The sequence below is a fragment of the Oncorhynchus gorbuscha genome, unplaced genomic scaffold (genome assembly GCF_021184085.1).
Source record: "Oncorhynchus gorbuscha isolate QuinsamMale2020 ecotype Even-year unplaced genomic scaffold, OgorEven_v1.0 Un_scaffold_3920, whole genome shotgun sequence".
In the NCBI taxonomy this organism is placed as follows: Eukaryota; Metazoa; Chordata; class Actinopteri; order Salmoniformes; family Salmonidae; genus Oncorhynchus; species Oncorhynchus gorbuscha.
The window spans coordinates 16,841-30,000 of NW_025748059.1; the positions used below are offsets into that span (position 1 = coordinate 16,841).

Below are 13,160 nucleotides of genomic sequence, written 5' to 3' on the forward strand. Positions count from 1 at the left end.
AATCCAAGTGTTTGACGCGGGGGGGGGGTGGGGGGGGGGACCAGTGACTTTTCATCCAAAATATCATCACATTTCATGAAGAACATGAATATTTCTCTCAAATCTGTGATTTAAAAAATATATGTGTCTGGAGATTTAGTTTACTCCGTTAGATTTGTCTAAAAATCCTAAATGAGTCAGGAATGAGCAGGGGCAGCTATATAGGACACAGCGCCAGATGGGATTTGTAGTTTATTTACCTTTTTAATTGTATTTCTATTTTTTGAACTGTTCTTCTCAACAGTAGCATTTAGTGTATCATATTGATTTGATGGTGGTTTTTTAACTGTACTTTGGCATCTTTGTGGTATTTGCTCAACATCTATAGCATGTTGGTGTTTTCATTTATGAACTCATAATCATGCCTCTACATTAGTGTGTCCATTATTTGGTGAATTCTAGTCATTGTTCAGAGGGTTGAGTGGAGAGGACAGTTTTGGACAATGGAGGACAGTTCTGGACAATGGAGGACAGTGCAGGATGGAGGAGGACAGTGATGGACATTGGAGGACGGTGCTGGACTGAGGAGGATGGTGCTGGACTGAGGAGGACGGTGCTGGACCAAGAGGCATTTGGTTTTACTCAGAGATGTAATAATGAATCAGTTTCAACGGAGCGTGTTGTCCTGCTCATCGCTGTCGGACACAATGCTCTGTGTATAATACGCCTGCTGTCTATTTCAAGGAACCAACGAAGCACTTTTCCCTCCAGGCTTGGGTCAATGCTATTTGCTGTCAGCCAACTCAGGAAGTAAATTGTAAATCCAATTCAATATTTGAAAAAAAGTCATTTTAATCTGTCTATTTTCATCTGATGTATTATCTATTTATTACTATCATTTATTTAATACATTCATCTATTAATAATCATATATCATCTAATCTATTTATCTATTATTATCTATCATCTAATCTATTTATATATTATCTAACCTATTATCATCTATCATCTAATCTATTTATCTATCATCTAATCTATTATCATCTAATCTATTTATCTATTATTATCTATCATCTAATCTATTTATCTATTATCTAATCTATTATCATCTATCATCTAATCTATTTATCTATTATCTAACCTATTATCATCTATCATCTAATCTATTTATCTATTATCTAACCTATTATCATCTATCATCTAATTTATTTATCTATCATCTAATCTATTATCATCTAATCTATTTATCTATTATTATCTATCATCTAATCTATTTATCTATTATCTAACCTATTATCATCTATCATCTAATCTATTTATATATTATTATATATCATCTAATCTATTATCATCTATCATCTAATCTATTATCATCTTTCATCTAATCTATTTATCTATTATTATCTATCATCTAATCTATTTATCTATTATTATCTATCATCTAATCTATTATCATCTAATCTATTATCATCTATCATCTAATCTATTTATCTAATCTATTATCATCTATCATCTAATCTATTATCATCTAATCTATTATCATCTAATCTATTTATCTAATCTATTATTATCTATCATCTAATCTATTTATCTGTTATCTATTATCATCTAATCTATTATCATCTATTATCGTCTATCATCTATTTTATTTTTATTTCCCCCTTATTTAACCAGGTAGTCTAGTTGAGAACAAGTTCTCATTTACAATTGCGACCTGGCCAAGATAAAGCATAGCAGTTTGACACATACAACAACACAGAGTTACACATGGAGTAAAACAAACATACAGTCAATAATATATATAGTATATAATAGTATATAAACAAGTCTATATACGATGTGAGCAAATGAGGTGAGATAAGGGAGGTAAGGCAATAAATAGGCCATGGTGGAGAAGTAAATACAATATACCAATTAAACACTGGAGTGATTCATGTGCAGAAGATGAATGTGCAAGTAGAGATACTGGGGTGCAAAGGAGCAAGATAAATAAATAACAGTATGGGGATGAGGTAGTTGTTTGGGCTAAATTATAGGTGGGCTATGTACAGGTGCAGTAATCTGTGAGCTGCTCTGACAGCTGGTGCTTAAAATTAATGAGGGAGATAAGAGTCTCCAGCTTCAGTGATTTTTGCAGTTTGTTCCAGTCATTGGCAGCAGAGAACTGGATGGAGAGGCGGCCAAAGGAAGAATTGGCTTTGGGGGTGACCAGAGAGATATACCTGCTGGAGCGCGTGCTACGAGTGGGTGCTGCTATGGTGACCAGTGAGCTGAGAGAAGGTGGGGCTTTACCTAGCAGAGACTTGTAGATGACCTGGAGCCAGTGGGTTTGGCGACGAGTATGAAGCGAGGGCCAGCCAACGGAGCGTACATGTCACAATGGTGGGTAGTATATGGGGCTTTGGCGACAAAACAGATGGTACTGTGATAGACTACATCCAATTTGCTGAGTAGGGTGTTGGAGGCCATTCCGGAAATGACATCACCGAAGTCAAGGATCGGTAGGATGGTCAGTTTAACAAGGGTATGTTTGGCAGCATGAGTGAAGGATGCTTTGTTGCGAAATAGGAAGCTGATTCTAGATTTAACTTTGGATTGGAGATGCTTAATATGAGTCTGGAAGGAGAGTTTACAGTCTAACCAGACACCTAGGTATTTGTACTTGTCCACACATTCTAAGTCAGAACCGTCCAGAGTAGTGATGCTGGATGGGCGAGCAGGTGCAGGCAGCGAACGTTTGAAGAGCATACATTTAGTTGTACTTGTATTTAAGAGCAGTTGGAGGCCACGGAAGGAGAGTTGTATGGCAATGAAGCTTGTCTAGAGGTTAGATAACACAGTGTCTAAAGAAGGGCCAGAGGTATACAGAATGGTGTATACTGATCTAATCTATTATCATCTAATCGATTATCATATCTATTACCTTATATATTTAATATATTTTTTTATGTATTATCATCTTATCGTTTTTTAAAATCTATTTTCATCTGCTTTCATAATTGGTCTATTTTAATACAGAATGGTCTATTTTAATCTATTTTAATGCAGATTATGATCTATTTTAATACAGAATGGTCTATTTTAATACAGATTATGATCTATTTTAATACAGATTAAGATCTATTTTAATACAGATTAAGATCTATTTTAATCTATTTTAATACAGATTATGATCTATTTTAATACAGAATGGTCTATTTTAATACAGATTATGATCTATTTTAATACAGATTATGATCTATTTTAATACAGAATGGTCTATTTTAATACAGATTATGATCTATTTTAATACAGATTAAGATCTATTTTAATACAGATTAAGATCTATTTTAATCTATTTTAATACAGATTATGATCTATTTTAATACAGAATGGTCTATTTTAATACAGATTATGATCTATTTTAATACAGATTATGATCTATTTTAATACAGATTAAGATCTATTTTAATACAGATTAAGATCTATTTTAATCTATTTTAATACAGATTATGATCTATTTTAATACAGAATGGTCTATTTTAATCTATTTTAATACAGATTATGATCTATTTTAATACAGATTAAGATCTATTTTAATACAGATTAAGATCTATTTTAATACAGATTATGATCTATTTTAATACAGAATGGTCTATTTTAATACAGATGATCTATTCTAATCCAAAAGGTAGGTATAAATGCTGGCAGCTCTAGAGGTGTGTTTTTGTAAAGATTGTTATTGGTTTGATTATGGTTACTGGGTCTTCTCCCCTCCTAGTGCAGGAGTGTCGTTATGGTTACTGGGTCTTCTCCCCTCCTAGTGCAGGGGTGTCGTTATGGTTACTGGGTCTTCTCCCCTCCTAGTGCAGGGGTGTCGTTATGGTTACTGGGTCTTCTCCCCTCCTAGTGCGGGGGTGTCGTTATGGTTACTGGGTCTTCTCCCTCCTAGTGCAGGGGTGTCGTTATGGTTACTGGGTCTTCTCCCTCCCAGTATAGGGGTGTCGTTATGGTTACTGGGTCTTCTCCCTCCTCCTAGTACAGGGGTGTCGTTATGGTTACTGGGTCTTCTCCCTCCTCCTAGTATAGGGGTGTCGTTATGGTTACTGGGTCTTCTCCCTCCCAGTATAGGGGTGTCGTTATGGTTACTGGGTCTTCTCCCTCCCAGTATAGGGGTGTCGTTATGGTTACTGGGTCTTCTCCCTCCCAGTATAGGGGTGTCGTTATGGTTACTGGGTCTTCTCCCTCCCAGTATAGGGGTGTCGTTATGGTTACTGGGTCTTCTCCCTCCCAGTATAGAGGTGTCGTTATGGTTACTGGGTCTTCTCCCTACCAGTATAGGGGTGTCGTTATGGTTACTGGGTCTTCTCCCTCCCAGTATAGGGGTGTCGTTATGGTTACTGGGTCTTCTCCCTCCCAGTATAGGGGTATCGTTATGGTTACTGGGTCTTCTCCCTCCCAGTATAGGGGTGTCGTTATGGTTACTGGGTCTTCTCCCTCCCAGTATAGGGGTGTCGTTATGGTTACTGGGTCTTCTCCCTCCTAGTACAGGGGTGTCATTATGGTTACTGGGTCTTCTCCCTCACAGTATAGGGGTGTCGTTATGGTTACTGGGTCTTCTCCCTCCTAGTACAGGGGTGTCATTATGGTTACTGGGTCTTCTCCCTCCCAGTATAGGGGTGTCATTATGGTTACTGGGTCTTCTCCCTCCTAGTACAGGGGTGTCATTATGGTTACTGGGTCTTCTCTCCTCCTAGTACAGGGGTGTCATTATGGTTACTGGGCTTCTCTCCTAGTACAGGGGTGTCGTTATGGTTACTGGGTCTTCTCCCTCCTAGTACAGGGTTGTCATTATGGTTACTGGGCTTCTCTCCTTCTAGTACAGGGGTGTCATTATGGTTACCGGCTCCTCTCTCCTAGTACAGGGTTGTCATTATGGTTACTGGGCTTCTCTCCTTCTAGTACAGGGGTGTCATTATGGTTACCGGCTCCTCTCTCCTAGTACAGGGGTGTCATTATGGTTACTGGGCTTCTCTCCTTCTAGTACAGGGGTGTCATTATGGTTACCGGCTCCTCTCTCCTAGTACAGGGGTGTCATTATGGTTACTGGGTCTTCTCTCCTCCTAGTACAGGGGTGTCATTATGGTTACTGGGTTTTGACTCCTTCTAGTACAGGGATGTTGTTATGGTTACTGGGTCTTCTCCTAGTACAGGGGTGTCATTATGGTTACCGGCTCCTCTCTCCTAGTACAGGGGTGTCATTATGGTTTCTGATTGGATCCAACGTGCTGTAGAGGTTTCTGATTGGATCCAGCGTGCTGTAGAGGTTTCTGATTGGATCCAGCATGCTGTAGAGAGGTTTCTGATTGGATCCAGCATGCTGTAGAGATTTCTGATTGGATCCAGCATGCTGTAGAGAGGTTTCTGATTGGATCCAGCATGCTGTAGAGAGATTTCTGATTGGATCCAGCATGCTGTAGAGAGGTTTCTGATTGGATCCAGCGTGCTGTAGAGAGGTTTCTGATTGGATCCAGCATGCTGTAGAGATTTCTGATTGGATCCAGCCTGCTGTAGAGAGGTTTCTGATTGGATCCAGCGTGCTGTAGAGAGGTTTCTGATTGGATCCAGCGTGCTGTAGAGATTGGATCTCCACTAAAGGAAGAACATTTCCTTTAAATTTCAATCACACTGTAAAGCATATATTTCCACAATGCAGATTGAATGGACCCTTAGACTGGGGGGGGGGAGAATATGTTGGATGTTGGAGAATATGCCAAAGTTTATTTTCACTTCCTTGGGGGGGATCTGGGAACCAAGCTAGCTTTTTGATAGTGTCACAAAATAAAAAATAAAAAATGTGGAAGAGACAAACTAATAATTGATCAGTGATTTGGTGCCACTTGTGTTACATCATACAAAACGCACACCAGTTAATGATTGATTTATTTAGGTCTTTAATCAGACAGAGTGTAATTGTAATGTCTTGCTAATGATTACATTAAAAGGCACATCACTTTATTTTTTGTAACTTTTCTACAAGGTGACTGTGGAACCCAGAACAACGATCAAACAAAAGGACAAAACACAATATATCCATATTCTACAGCAGGGGTGTCCAAACCTCTCCCCGGGCCCCCACTCAGTGGTGTCCAAAACCTCTCCCCGGGCCCCCCCCACTCAGTGGTGTCCAAAACCCTCTCCCGGGGCCCCCTCCCTCAGCCGTTCCAAACCTCTCCCCGGGCCCCCCCCTCAGCCGTTCCAAACCTCTCCCCGGGCCCCCTCCCTCAGCCGTTCCAAACCTCTCCCCGGGCCCCCTCCCTCAGCCGTTCCAAACCTCTCCCCGGGGCCCCCTCCCTCAGCCATTCCAAACCCCCCTAAGCCGTTCCAAACCTCTCCCCAGGTGGGACCCCCTCAGCCGTTCCAAACCTCTCCCCAGGTGGGACCCCCCTCAGCCGTTCCAAACCTCTCCCCAGGTGGGACCCCCTCAGCCGTTCCAAACCTCTCCCCAGGTGGGACCCCCTCAGCCGTTCCAAACCTCTCCCCAGGTGGGACCCCCTCAGCCGTTCCAAACCTCTCCCGGGGCCCACCCCTCAGCCGTTCCAAACCTCTCCCCAGGTGGGACCCCCTCAGCCGTTCCAAACCTCTCCCGGGGCCCCCCTCAGCCGTTCCAAACCTCTCCCGGGGCCCACCCCTCCTCTTAGGTCTCAAGGTCTCAATGTTTTTGTATTTTTACCAGGGATAAACACATGAACTCCAAACATCCTAATTAAACATCCATGGAACAGCCAGTCTTTTCAGTCTCTTCCAGAACCTGGGCAGACTGGACACCCCACAGCTTACTAGCCTGGTCCCAGATGTTTGTCCAGACTTGCCAGCTCCTTCAGTATGGTCATTAGGTTGGGAAGATGGCACTAAACAGATCTGGGAACCAAGCTAGCTTTTCGATAGTGTCACAAAATAAATAAATGTGGAAGAGACAAACTAATAATTGATAATATGACGATAAGCACTCCCCTCTCTTCAACCTGGCCAGAGTCCCTCCCAGTCTCTACTCAATCGTCCACGGTTCCTGAGTTGGGAGCAGACCAGGCGTATATTCATTAGTCTAACACCGTAGAGAAACATTTTACAACGTGAAATGTTTTGCAACAAAAAATAAAAAGTTCCTATTGTTCTGTTTGCTTCCTAGTGAATAAAACCCCAGGATGGGGAGGAGCCCCAGGAAGGGGAGGAGCCCCAGGAAGGGGAGGACTGGAGACAGGAAGGGGAGGAGCCCCAGGAAGGGGAGGACTGGAGACAGGAAGGGGAGGACTGGAGACAGGAAGGGGAGGAGCCCCAGGAAGGGGAGGAGCCCCAGGAAGGGGAGGAGCCCCAGGAAGGGGAGGAGCCCCAGGAAGGGGAGGACTGGAGACAGGAAGGGGAGGAGCCCCAGGAAGGAGAGGACTGGAGACAGGAAGGGGAGGAGCCCCAGGAAGGAGAGGACTGGGGACAGCAAGGGGAGGACTGGGGACAGCAAGGGGAGGACTGGGGACAGCAAGGGGAGGACTGGGGACAGCAAGGGGAGGACTGGGGACAGCAAGGGGAGGACTGGGGACAGCAAGGGGAGGACTGGGGACAGCAAGGGGAGGACTGGGGACAGCAAGGGGAGGACTGGGGACAGCAAGGGGAGGACTGGGGACAGCAAGGGGAGGACTGGGGACAGCAAGGGGAGGACTGGGGACAGCAAGGGGAGGACTGGGGACAGCAAGGGGAGGACTGGGGACAGCAAGGGGAGGACTGGGGACAGCAAGGGGAGGACTGGGGACAGCAAGGGGAGGACTGGGGACAGCAAGGGGAGGACTGGGGACAGCAAGGGGAGGACTGGGGACAGCAAGGGGAGGACTGGGGACAGCAAGGAAGAGCGTGACTCCTCAGTCTCCCCTTAACTCTCCTCCCCTGACGACAGGCCTTCTATCTCATCCTGGTCTCCTCCGATTGCCGTCCAAAACGCCTTGGCAACCTGCAGAGCAAGTAATCAGGTTTCAGGCATTTGGCCGCAATCAACATTATGCAGATTACAAGAGGACATTACAGGGTTTATTAGCCCTGGTCCTCCGCCAGGACAGGATGAAGAAACACAAAATCTACACAGATGACAAGAGGACATTTACAGTTTGACACCGACAGTCAGAAGAACCAAGTATGAATATAATTTGATTTAAAAAAAAAATGGGGGTGTAACATTTTAAAATGGTTGTGTTTAGGGGTGAAGCTACCTTCTCGGCATGGAGTTTCCTCTGTTCAGGAGGTAGCCATGAAGCCTTATCTGTAGAGAGAAAAACAGAACGGCAATATCGCATGACATTGTTCTGTAATATACAGAGGTTGTTAATGACAACCAAGGCCGGGATGCAATCAAAAACCGCTCTACAGCACGCTGGATCCAATCAGAGTCCTCTCTACAGCACGCTGGATCCAATCAGAGTCCTCTCTACAGCACGCTGGATCCAATCAGAGTCCTCTCTACAGCACGCTGGATCCAATCAGAGTCCTCTCTACAGCACGCTGGATCCAATCAGAGTCCTCTCTACAGCACGCTGGATCCAATCAGAGTCCTCTCTACAGCACGCTGGATCCAATCAGAAACCTCTACAGCACGCTGGATCCAATCAGAGTCCTCTCTACAGCACGCTGGATCCAATCAGAGTCCTCTCTACAGCACGCTGGATCCAATCAGAGTCCTCTCTACAGCACGCTGGATCCAATCAGAGTCCTCTCTACAGCACGCTGGATCCAATCAGAGTCCTCTCTACAGCACGCTGGATCCAATCAGAAACCTCTACAGCACGCTGGATCCAATCAGAAACCTCTACAGCACGCTGGATCCAATCAGAAACCTCTATAGCACGCTGTACATTTAAGGTTTACAATTGAGCCAACATCTACCAGTAGTGCACTGTGTAGGGATTAGGTGCCAGTAGTGCACTGTGTAGGGATTAGGTGCCAGTAGTGCACTGTGTAGGGATTAGGGTGCCAGTAGTGCACTGTGTAGGGATTAGGGTGCCAGTAGTGCACTGTGTAGGGATTAGGGTGCCAGTAGTGCACTGTGTAGGGATTAGGGTGCCAGTAGTGCACTGTGTAGGGATTAGGGTGCCAGTAGTGCACTGTGTAGGGATTAGGGTGCCAGTAGTGCACTGTGTAGGGATTAGGGTGCCAGTAGTGCACTGTGTAGGGATTAGGGTGCCAGTAGTGCACTGTGTAGGGATTAGGTGCCAGTAGTGCACTGTGTAGGGATTAGGTGCCAGTAGTGCACTGTGTAGGGATTAGGGTGCCAGTAGTGCACTGTGTAGGGATTAGGGTGCCAGTAGTGCACTGTGTAGGGATTAGGTGCCAGTAGTGCACTGTGTAGGGATTAGGGTGCCAGTAGTGCACTGTGTAGGGATTAGGGTGCCAGTAGTGCACTGTGTAGGGAATAGGGTGCCAGTAGTGCACTGTGTAGGGAATAGGGTGCCAGTAGTGCACTGTGTAGGGATTAGGGTGCCAGTAGTGCACTGTGTAGGGATTAGGTGCCAGTAGTGCACTGTGTAGGGAATAGGGTGCCAGTAGTGCACTGTGTAGGGAATAGGGTGCCAGTAGTGCACTGTGTAGGGAATAGGGTGCCAGTAGTGCACTGTGTAGGGATTAGGGTGCCAGTAGTGCACTGTGTAGGGATTAGGGTGCCAGTAGTGCACTGTGTAGGGAATAGGGTGCCAGTAGTGCACTGTGTAGGGAATAGGGTGCCAGTAGTGCACTGTGTAGGGAATAGGGTGCCAGTAGTGCACTGTGTAGGGATTAGGGTGCCAGTAGTGCACTGTGTAGGGATTAGGGTGCCAGTAGTGCACTGTGTAGGGAATAGGGTGCCAGTAGTGCACTGTGTAGGGAATAGGGTGCCAGTAGTGCACTGTGTAGGGATTAGGGTGCCAGTAGGGCACTGTGTAGGGATTAGGGTGCCAGTAGTGCACTGTGTAGGGAATAGGGTGCCAGTAGTGCACTGTGTAGGGAATAGGGTGCCAGTAGTGCACTGTGTAGGGATTAGGGTGCCAGTAGTGCACTGTGTAGGGATTAGGGTGCCAGTAGTGCACTGCCTTGCGTCTCCAGCCAGATACCTTTCATCTCCTTCAGTTTGGTGAAGAGGCGTTCGAAGTTCTCCACGTCCGCGTCCCCAGCCGTCAGGTTAGCCAGCTCCTGGATGTCCAAGTCAAGCATCGGATCTACAGACAGAAAACACGTACTGAAGGCCCTCTGCGAACAGCTGGTAAAGCTTGGCGCTCGGGTTCGATTCCCGCTGCGCCCTTCCCATAAGAGAAATGTATGCATGACTATGTAAGTCGCTTTGGATAAAACATCAGCTAAAATGGGACAAATTATCCTTAGAAATATGCTTCAGATTCCATACATTTAATTGTTTAAAAATGGCCACTCGTCTTTATACTCAGAATCTATCATCCACTAACCACCACCACCGACAGTCCCACTAACCACCACCACCGACAGTCCCACTAACCACCACCACCGACAGTCCCACTAACCACCACCACCGACAGTCCCACTAACCACCACCACCGACAGTCCACTAACCACCACCGACAGTCCCACTAACCACCACCACCGACAGTCCCACTAACCACCACCACCGACAGTCCCACTAACCACCACCACCGACAGTCCCACCAACCACCACCACCGACAGTCCCACTAACCACCACCACCGACAGTCCCACTAACCACCACCACCGACAGTCCCACTAACCACCACCACCGACAGTCCCACTAACCACCACCACCGACAGTCCCACTAACCACCACCACCGACAGTCCCACTAACCACCACCACCGACAGTCCACTAACCACCACCACCGACAGTCCACTAACCACCACCACCGACAGTCCCACTAACCACCACCACCGACAGTCCCACTAACCACCACCACCGACAGTCCCACTAACCACCACCACCGACAGTCCCACTAACCACCACCACCGACAGTCCCACTAACCACCACCACCGACAGTCCCACTAACCACCACCACCGACAGTCCCACTAACCACCACCACCGACAGTCCCACTAACCACCACCACCGACAGTCCCACTAACCACCACCACCGACAGTCCCACTAACCACCACCACCGACAGTCCCACTAACCACCACCACCGACAGTCCCACTAACCACCACCACCGACAGTCCACTAACCACCACCACCGACAGTCCCACTAACCACCACCACCGACAGTCCACTAACCACCACCACCGACAGTCCCACTAACCACCACCACCGACAGTCCCACTAACCACCACCACCCAGTCCCCTAACCACCACCACCGACAGTCCCACTAACCACCACCACCGACAGTCCCACTAACCACCACCACCGACAGTCCCACTAACCACCACCACCGACAGTCCCACTAACCACCACCACCGACAGTCCCACTAACCACCACCACCGACAGTCCACTAACCACCACCACCGACAGTCCCACTAACCACCACCACCGACAGTCCCACTAACCACCACCACCGACAGTCCCACTAACCACCACCACCGAACCTAACCACCACCACCGACAGTCCCACTAACCACTAACCACCACCACCACCGACAGTCCCACTAACCACCACCACCGACAGTCCACTAACCACCACCACCGACAGTCCACTAACCACCACCACCGACAGTCCCACTAACCACCACCACCGACAGTCCACTAACCACCACCGACAGTCCACTAACCACCACCACCGACAGTCCCACTAACCACCACCACCGACAGTCCCACTAACCACCACCACCGACAGTCCCACTAACCACCACCACCGACAGTCCCACTAACCACCACCACCGACAGTCCCACTAACCACCACCACCGACAGTCACCGACAGTCCCACTAACCACCACCACCGACAGTCCCACTAACCACCACCACCGACAGTCCACTAACCACCACCACCGACAGTCCCACTAACCACCACCACCGACAGTCCACTAACCACCACCACCGACAGTCCACTAACCACCACCACCGACAGTCCCACTAACCACCACCACCGACAGTCCCACTAACCCACCACCGACAGTAACCACCACCACCCACTAACCACCACCACCGACAGTCCCACTAACCACCACCACCGACAGTCCCACTAACCACCACCACCGACAGTCCCACTAACCACCACCACCGACAGTCCCACTAACCACCACCACCGACAGTCCCACTAACCACCACCACCGACAGTCCCACTAACCACCACCACCGACAGTCCCACTAACCACCAACCACCACCACCACCACCGACAGTCCACTAACCACCACCACCGACAGTCCCACTAACCACCACCACCGACAGTCCCACTAACCACCACCACCGACAGTCCCACTAACCACCACCACCGACAGTCCACTAACCACCACCACCGACAGTCCCACTAACCACCACCACCGACAGTCCCTAACCACCACCACCACCACCGACAGTCACCACTAACCAACCAGTCCCACTAACCACCACCACCGACAGTCCCACTAACCACCACCACCGACAGTCCCACTAACCACCACCACCGACAGTAACCACCACTAACCACCACCACCGACAGTCCCACTAACCACAGCACCACCACCGACAGTCCCACTAACCACCACCACCGACAGTCCCACTAACCACCACCACCGACAGTCCCACTAAGTCCCACCACCACCACCGACAGTCCCACTAGTCCCACTAACCACCACCACCGACAGTCCACTAACCACCACCACCGACAGTCCCACTAACCACCACCACCGACAGTCCCACTAACCACCACCACCGACAGTCCCACTAACCACCACCACCGACAGTCCCACTAACCACCACCACCGACAGTCCCACCACCACCACAGTCCACTAACCACCACCACCAGACAGACAGTCCACTAACCACCACCACCGACAGTCCACTAACAGTCCCACTAACCACCACCACCGACAGTCCACCACCACCGACAGTCCCACTAACCACCACCACCACCGACAGTCCCACTAACCACCACCACCACCGACAGTCCCACTAACCACCACCACCGACAGTCCCACTAACCACCACCACCGACAGTCCCACTAACCACCACCACCGACAGTCCACTAACCACCACCACCGACAGTCCCACCAGCACCCGACAGTCCCACTAACC

The 13,160-nt window shown here is 48.1% G+C and overlaps 1 pseudogene; it reads right to left on the bottom strand.

Moving 5' to 3' along the window:
* Window positions 1-7,732: 7,732 nt before the first annotated feature.
* LOC124028256 overlaps window positions 7,733-13,160 on the bottom strand; it is a 16,614-nt pseudogene continuing 11,186 nt past the window's right edge.